Source organism: Camelina sativa, chromosome 11, assembly GCF_030686135.1.
Source record: "Camelina sativa cultivar CO46 ecotype springtype chromosome 11, ASM3068613v1".
NCBI lineage: Eukaryota > Viridiplantae > Streptophyta > Magnoliopsida > Brassicales > Brassicaceae > Camelina > Camelina sativa.
In genome coordinates, this window is record NC_141890.1 from 11,646,941 (window position 1) to 11,655,116 (window position 8,176).

At 38.2% G+C, this 8,176-nt stretch overlaps 1 non-coding gene across 1 annotated transcript; it reads right to left on the reverse strand.

Moving 5' to 3' along the window:
- Positions 1-7,037: 7,037 nt before the first annotated feature.
- Positions 7,038-7,144, reverse strand: LOC147933868 (small nucleolar RNA R71). Its single transcript, XR_015573398.1, has one exon. It is a non-coding gene; the product is annotated as a small nucleolar RNA R71 (small nucleolar RNA).
- Between the last annotated feature and the right edge of the window lie 1,032 nt (positions 7,145-8,176).

Sequence of the window (8,176 nt, forward strand, 5' to 3'; positions counted from 1 at the left end):
GTAGGACAACGATACAGGAGCAAAGCCGAGTTCAAGAAACACGTGAAACTTATTTCGGTTAGGGATTGATTTGATTTTAATTTACCAGTATCAAATCCAAAAATGGTGGTTGCGCGGTGTTGGGTTGAAGGATGTATTTGGAGAGTTCGTGCATCTAGAAAAGGGGATGAGCCAGATTTTCATGTTCTTTTATATGATTCGGAACACTCATGTTCTGTGACGGAACGTTCTAATCGATCCCGACAAGCAACAGCTGGTGTATTGGCTGGTCTTTACAAGGACTTTCTTGGTGATCTTGGTCCGGAAGTTAAACCTAAAAGTGTCGAAGTCATTTTCAACAAGCAATTTAGTATGAAGGTAATTACTATGTCTCGGCTGACTTATTGACATAATGGCTGACATATCATTACGTTATGGCTGGATTATTAATGCATACCGGCTGACTTAATGATTTTATACGGCTGATTTATATGAATGTCTTAACTGAGTTATTTACATATTATGGCTGATTTTTTTATTCTCTACGGCTGACTTATATGAATGTATTGACTGAGTTATCTATATTTATGGCTGATACGGAATATGATGACCAGATGGTTTTCTGAACGGAGAGAGAACGCGAAATCGCAACTAACAACGCTTACTCGAGGTGTTGAGAAACTATTACAGGTAAGATTACATAAGTCAGTCGTCAATGTTGATAACTCAGCCATAATAGTTTTCATATCTCAGTTGTAACTGTTTTCATATATCAGCCATAACCATTATAGTTTTCATATCTCAGCCGTTATAGTTTCCATATCTCAGCCGTAACTGTTTCCATATCTCAGCCGTCATTGTTTTCATATCTCAGCCCTAACCATAATATTTTTCATATCTCAGCAATAATTGTTTTCATAGCTCAGTCGTAATTGTTTTCATAACTCAGCCTAAAACATTTTTTTTTCTACTAGGACCGTGTCACCGTAGCAAGACTTATGCAGGTACAAACGATTGATGCTGTACGTGTGCAAGTGACATATGGAATATCTTTGCATGTTATAAATTTGGAACTAAAAAAATGCACATGCCGTCGTTTCGACCATGAGAAAATACCATGCATCCATGCAATCGCAGCTGCAGAGCATATGGATGTGTCTCGTATATCCCTGTGCGATACAAAATTTAGGAGTGTCAATTTGGTTAACGGATGGGCTGGTTCAGTCATGCCTCCAGATGAATCAGTCCCTGTTCCTGTTGCTGTGGATAATCAACCGTGCTTGCCTCCGATTGTTGTGAACCAGCCAGGAAGGTCCCAAAAGCGTAGGATTAAATCATCTTTGGAAGTTGCCATTGAAAATAAACGCCCTAGGAAGCAACACGCATGTTCGCGATATAAGCAAGTTGGGCACAATGTGAAAACTTGTCGGATGTAGCTAGGGAGATTGTTTTATTTTGTGTAATAACTCAGCCGTCAAGTCGTATAAATGAGGGATTATACCACAAAGCATTATACCTCAGTCGTCATATGAATCGGCGTGACCTTTCGTTTTCCTGTAAATAACGATAACTCAGCTAACCCTCAAATTAGAATGACTAACTTACCGACTAAACTGGATCGAACCGAAAATAACCGACCCATAATCAAAAATAACGAATACATAATCAAAAATAACCGACTCATAACCGAAAATAACCGGTTCTATATTAATCTAACCAACCCATAACCGAAAATCACTCTTTGTCTATAATTATTATTTGTTTTGGTTATAATGATAATAATATTCATATTTCCATTCTAAATTTAAATTTTGAGTTGTAATAATTTTAATTTACAAATATTTCATAAGTCAGCCGTCAAAGTCAATAACTCAGCCAAATTCGAATTCAAATTTTTAATTAATTTGAATAATATATTGTGAGAAAAGCTGACGTTATGTAATTATTATGTGTGGATATGAGAAGGCACAGAATTATGGATTGTTCGTGATTCCCTAACAACACTTTTTGTGATATCGAGAGACGTTTTAATTTTATAATTTATTAGTAATCTGACAGAACGAAATACCCAGAAAAGAAAGAAGACCGTAAATGATAACTCAGCCGTCATAAGCGATAACTCAGCCATAACTCCAATTATAAGAATAAATAACCGACCAAACTGAACCGAACCGAAAAACTAATTTTTCCCTTTTGGTATTTTTGTACTGGTATTTTCGGTTAATTCCGGTTATTTTCGGCTTCCTTTCGGTTATATTAGGTTAATCTTCCTAATTACAATATATTTTGGATTAGTTATGGTTACATATTAATTTAACCGACCCATAACCGGAAATAACCGAAAAGTAATTTCAAAAATTTTAAAAATTTGAAATGGTTATCATATTAGTATATCCAAATTACCACCTTAAACCAAACACAATATATTAATCGACGAGACCTTTCGTTTTCTATTTATAGATTGTTTCTTGTGATAACTCAGCCGTTATATGAATCAACGAGATCTTTCGTTTTCCCGTAAATACTATAACTCAGCCGTCAAGTCATATAAATCAGCCATTTACTTTCAGATTGTTTCTTGTGATAACTCAGCCATTATTCACTATAACTCAGCCGTCACATGAATCGACGTGACCTTTCGTTTTCCCGTAAAACTATAACTTAGCCGTCAAGCAATATTTTGGCGGGAAACCATAAGTTAACCTAATAACAGACGTGACCTTTCGTTTTCCTATTGTTTTCCTTTATATTCATATAATTTTTTGTATCGTTTCGGTTTCTTTTTCTCTGCTCATTGCACCTATAAATATTGCATCTTCGTCGATAAGTTCACCTTCAAATCTCCTCTACATCCAATATCAATATATTGCATTTCCTTCGATCATAGCACATGTAAGTCTCCTCTCCATCCCCTCTCAATCTATTGCATATTTTCCGATCATTGCACCTATCAGTTGGTGATAGTTGTTTTTATTTTGATAGCCGAGCTATGGACGGAGAGGGTTCCAATAAACGTCAAAAACGCAAGGCAGAGTGGGGAGACGAAGCAAGTTCCAGTAAACTTCCAGAAAGAAAGCACTATTGGCCGTGTCATAAGCTTTTACTCAGACGAGAGTCGCAGTCGAGGCGGAGACAACTGAACGCTACAAAGCAATTCTGCATATGATGGATTATCATATGAAGAAAAAGGAAGAGGCAACCGCCCTCGTGCATCAAGTGGAACTAATCGACGCTCAACTATCCCAACTGAATCAAATGTTGGGTCAAGAACTTGTCGACTTAGAGGCAGAGCACAAGAGGTTAGAGGATATGATAGAGGTTGTGGCGGCCGATGTCGAACAGTGTGTGGTTCCTCCTTCTCTTGATTGGTCTAAACTAAAAGTTCGTTTCAACGATAATTAGCCTCCTATCTAACATTATGCATGTAATTCCCCTATCCAATTAAACAACCTCTAATGGATATCTAATGTCATTATGAACTTATTTTCTATTTTTCCTACTTAACGTTGATTTTTTCTATTTACTTTCAGATTAATTATTGTGATAACTCAGTCATAACTCACTATAACTCAGCCGTTACATGAATCGACGAGACCTTTCGTTTTCCCGTAAATAATATAACTCAGCCGTCAAATCATATAAATCAGCCATTTACTTTCAGATTGTTTAGTGTGATAACTCAGCCATAACTTACTATAACTCAGCCGTTACATGAATCGACGAGACATTTCATTTTCCCGTAAATAATATAATTCAGCCGTCAAGTCATATAAATCAGCCATTTACTTTCAGATTAATTATTGTGACAACTCAGTCATAACTCACTATAACTCAGTCGTTACATAAATGACGAGACCTTTCGTTTTCCCATACATAATATAACTCAGCCGTCAAGTCATATAAATCAGCCATTTACTTTCAGATTGTTTCTTGTGATAACTCAGCCATAACTCAATATAACTCAGTCGTTACATGAATCGACGAGACCTTTCGTTTTCCCGTAAATAATATAACTCAGCCGTCAAGTCATATTTTGGCGGAAAACCATAAGTTAACTGATATGTCTATATCTTTTCTCTCCCTAGAATATATTTATCATGCATTTAGCTAGGATAACTCATTGTTTTGCATCATTTTCTAGTTCTTTCTATACACTTTGCATGTCTAGGTAGTTCTTGCATCATCCTTGCATACATTGTGCATTTCGGAGTATTTCAGGTATCTAGGAGACATCGGAAACGCATCACTCAACCCATCCACTGCACAACACTCCCAGAACCATCTCTCAAGCCAATCTCACAACCCCGATCGAGCCCTTCTCTCGAGCCAGTCTCATCCGCTCGATCGAGCCACCCCGTTCGAGCCGTTCCACTTGAGTGGATTTAGCTTTCGACGTCTTCATCAACGTTGTAGGGAATTGAGTCATCTTTCTAACGCCGTTTATTTCAAGCCAATCGGAGGTGTGGTTCAATAGTTATCATCGTTTTAGTGGATGCATATACACCCAGCTCGAGCCAAAACCACTCTGGATCAAGCCAACACCACTCTGGTTCGAGCCAACACCCCTCCACTCCACCCAGTCGACCTCGCTCGAGCCAGCCTCTCCACGCATCACTCGACGTCACTGGAGCCATCTGGGTCGAGCCACTGGACGCACACCGACTCGTTCGCACATGTCAAGATGACGTTCTATCTTACACATTTCAGGAGATTCCCAAACCGACTCTTCACCTTGTCGTTTTAAGTTTTAGGGATTTACATGTTTTTACTATAAATAAATTTTGTAAAGTCTTGGCTGAAGACATCTTTTATCTCGTTCTTATTATTAAGGTTTTACCTAGCCACCAAAAACGTTCTCAGACTTTGTAATCCGACATCTTTGAATTTATAGAGTTTTTGCATTTGATTTCTTCTGCAAAGTTGTTCATCTCATTTTTATCTATCTTACTATGCTTGATTCAATGTTTTCCGAATATGTATCCATGATGATGATTTTCGGATCTGAGTAGTGTAGTAGTTCTTGAGGATGGGATAGATTAGGTGGAGGATCTTAGGATGTAGGGTGTTTAAGCTTGATTGTATGATCTCTTCTGGAGTAGAGTTATAAATACTAGTTTCTCTCTGATCAATTGGAACTAGGTCTTAGACATTTCCACACTCAAAAGGTGTTTGATGAAATGTCTGACCAACTAGTGCCAGAGACTTACGTTCCTAGCCTAAGAGATTAGTTGTCTAGGATGTTTGTTGACGTGAATGAATTATTTTTTCATGCCATGCTTGATCATGTTTCTCTAGCGAGAGCTAGATTTGGAAGTGGTTGAGTTTGAGTAGCTTATGTCAAGAGATTGGATTAGCTAAGAAGTGATGTTCATTGTTTAGGGATAGTTTGCTTGTGGCATTTTAAACACTCTATAGACTAGGATACTCCACAGACATCAATTACCCCCATCCTTAGGACTTCTTTCTTTCTGATTTTTATTGCATTCCTGAGACTGTTTCGATACTTGTTGTTTAGTTCATGCTTAGACTCGTTTCTGTTTTCATTCATTTTCACTTCTTGTCATGCATTCTCGTTTCTAGTCCTATAGCTCATTTTCGTTTTGCATTCTAATCATCCTAGGACTGTTAGATAAAAACACTCTCTTTGGATTGGCTTAACTTGTGATACTTTGATTGCATCTCAATTGTTAGTAAAGTTTCCCAACTGGATTGACACCTTAAGTATTACAACTTCATAAGGTTAATTGAACCTGCTAGAATAGACACACAAAACTCCTGGTATCATTAACCTAATAATAAACGTGACCTTTCGTTTTCCTATTGTTTTTCCTTTATATAGACCTAATTCATAGGTCTTACTCTCTTCCATCTCATTATTCGTTTCTATTGTTTCTCTTTATATTCTCCTAAATCACATATCTGTCTATCTGTTACACCTTTCTATCGATATGGAAGTTGTTCCTCACATCGATGGACAGTTTTTTAGAGATGTCGAAGCGATCATTTGCGCTACTGATCGGGAGCATATTCCGGTTCTAAACCCTGGTGTTGGTATCTATGTTGACAAAACCACTGTTACGTGGTTCAAGTTCCTTTTTGTTATCTCTATCGCGATTGGAGGAATACTTCAACACAACTAGCACCATGTGTGGCCGACGTACCGAATGATTCCCTTCCATTTTAAGATCACTAAAACAAACCACCATATTATATTATTCTATACTCTTATTATTTCTTTCCTTTAATTGTATCGTAAATACACGTGGGATGCAAAGCATACTCTAACGGTCTGGATGCAGTTTAATTTGGTGGCTAGAACATTATTCAGAGCCCAGATGCGTGTGCTCAAGAGAAAATGGGCGAGTGGTGGTGATAAACCCGAGATGCTGACTAGCATAGTTTGGAACGATTTGGTCGATATGTTTGAAGAATTTGGCCCAGATGACGTCGGTTTTAAAAAGTGATTTCCATTGTACTGTCGTGTCGTCTTCTATATTTCTTTTTGTTTTAACTTCATATTAATAGAAATCAGCCGTTAATACAATATCTCAGCCATCAAGGAGTTATAACTCAAGCATATTGTACAATAACTCAACCATGATTAAGAATAACTCAGACATCCCTTAAATTAGAATAACTAAATAACCGAACGAACTGAACCGAACCGAACAAATAATAATAGTGATATTCATATTTTCATTCTAAATTTTTAATTTTGAGTTATAATAATTTAAAGGGATCCTAATTTAAATTTACAAATATCTCATAACTCAGCTGCTTAAGTCAAAATTTGTAATTTTTAGATATATCTCATATCTCATAATTTTGAGTTATAATAATTTTTTTTTATTTCTTTTATTCAAAATTTGTATTCAAATTTTTTAATTATTTTGAATTATATATTGTGAGAAAAGCTGACTTTATGAATTTATTATGTGCGTGGATTTGAGCAGGCACAGAATTAGTGATTATTCGCGTTTCCCCAAGGATCCATCACTACTTGGGACGACTGCAAGAAAGCCTTCCTGGCTAAGTTTTTCTCCAACTCCAGAACATCACGTCTTAGGAATGAAATCTCCAGCTTCACTCAGAAACACTCTGAATCATTCTGCGATGCTTGGGAGCGTTTCAAGGGTTACCAGAGCCAGTGTCTACACCATGGTTTCAGCAACGAGTCACTGCTGAGCACTCTATACCGTGGCGTCCTTCCAAAAATCTGCATGCTGCTTGACACTGCCTCTAACGGTAATTTCCTGAACAAAGACGTTGATGAAGGATGGCAACTGGTTGAGAATCTTGCCCAGTCTGACGGCAACTACCATGACGACTATGACCGCACAGTTAGAGGCGACGCTGGCTCTGAGGAGAAGTACAAGAAAAACCTCAAGAATGTTAACGACAAGCTTGATCGCCTCCTGCTCAGCCAGCAAAAGAATGTCCACTTCGTATCTGAGGATGACCCTTTCCATGTTCAAGATGGGGAGGGTGAGCAGTCTGAAGAGATCAACTACGTTCAGGATCAATGTGGATACAACAAGGGTTACAACCCTTATAAGACGAACCCCAATTTGTCTTACCGGAGCCCCAACGTTGCAAATCCACAAGATCAGGTGTACTCTCCTCAACAGCAACAACAAGGACAACAAAACCCTTTTGTGCCTTACAATCAAGGATTCGTTCCTAAACAACATTTCCAGCAAAGTTATCAAGCTCCCTCAGGACCACCACTAGGATTCCTCCCTCAACCAGTTCAGCCTACTCCAGCCCCATATCAAGAAATGAAGCAAATGATGCAACAACTTCTTCAGGGTCAAGCTAGCGGATCTCTGGATACTGCTAAGAAGTTTGCTGACCTTAGTAAGAGGATGGAATGTTCATACAATTATCTGAACGTCAAATTTGAAGCTGTGAATTCGAAGATAAGGTATATAAAAGGCCAATCCGCTTCTACTTCTGCACCAAAGCCTGGCCAATTCCCAGGAAAGGCTGTTCAGAACCCAAGGAGTTCGCCAATGCCATTACGCTGAGAAGTGGGAAAACATTGCCTCCCAGGCAAGGAGTACCAGACGTCACTGAGGACAGTGAGGAATTAGATGGGGAGGATTTTGTTCAAGATGAAGCTCAGATCAAGGATCCAGTCGAAGCAGTCAAAGATCCAATCGAGCCAGTGAAGCAGTCCGAACCTGAACCAGTTAAG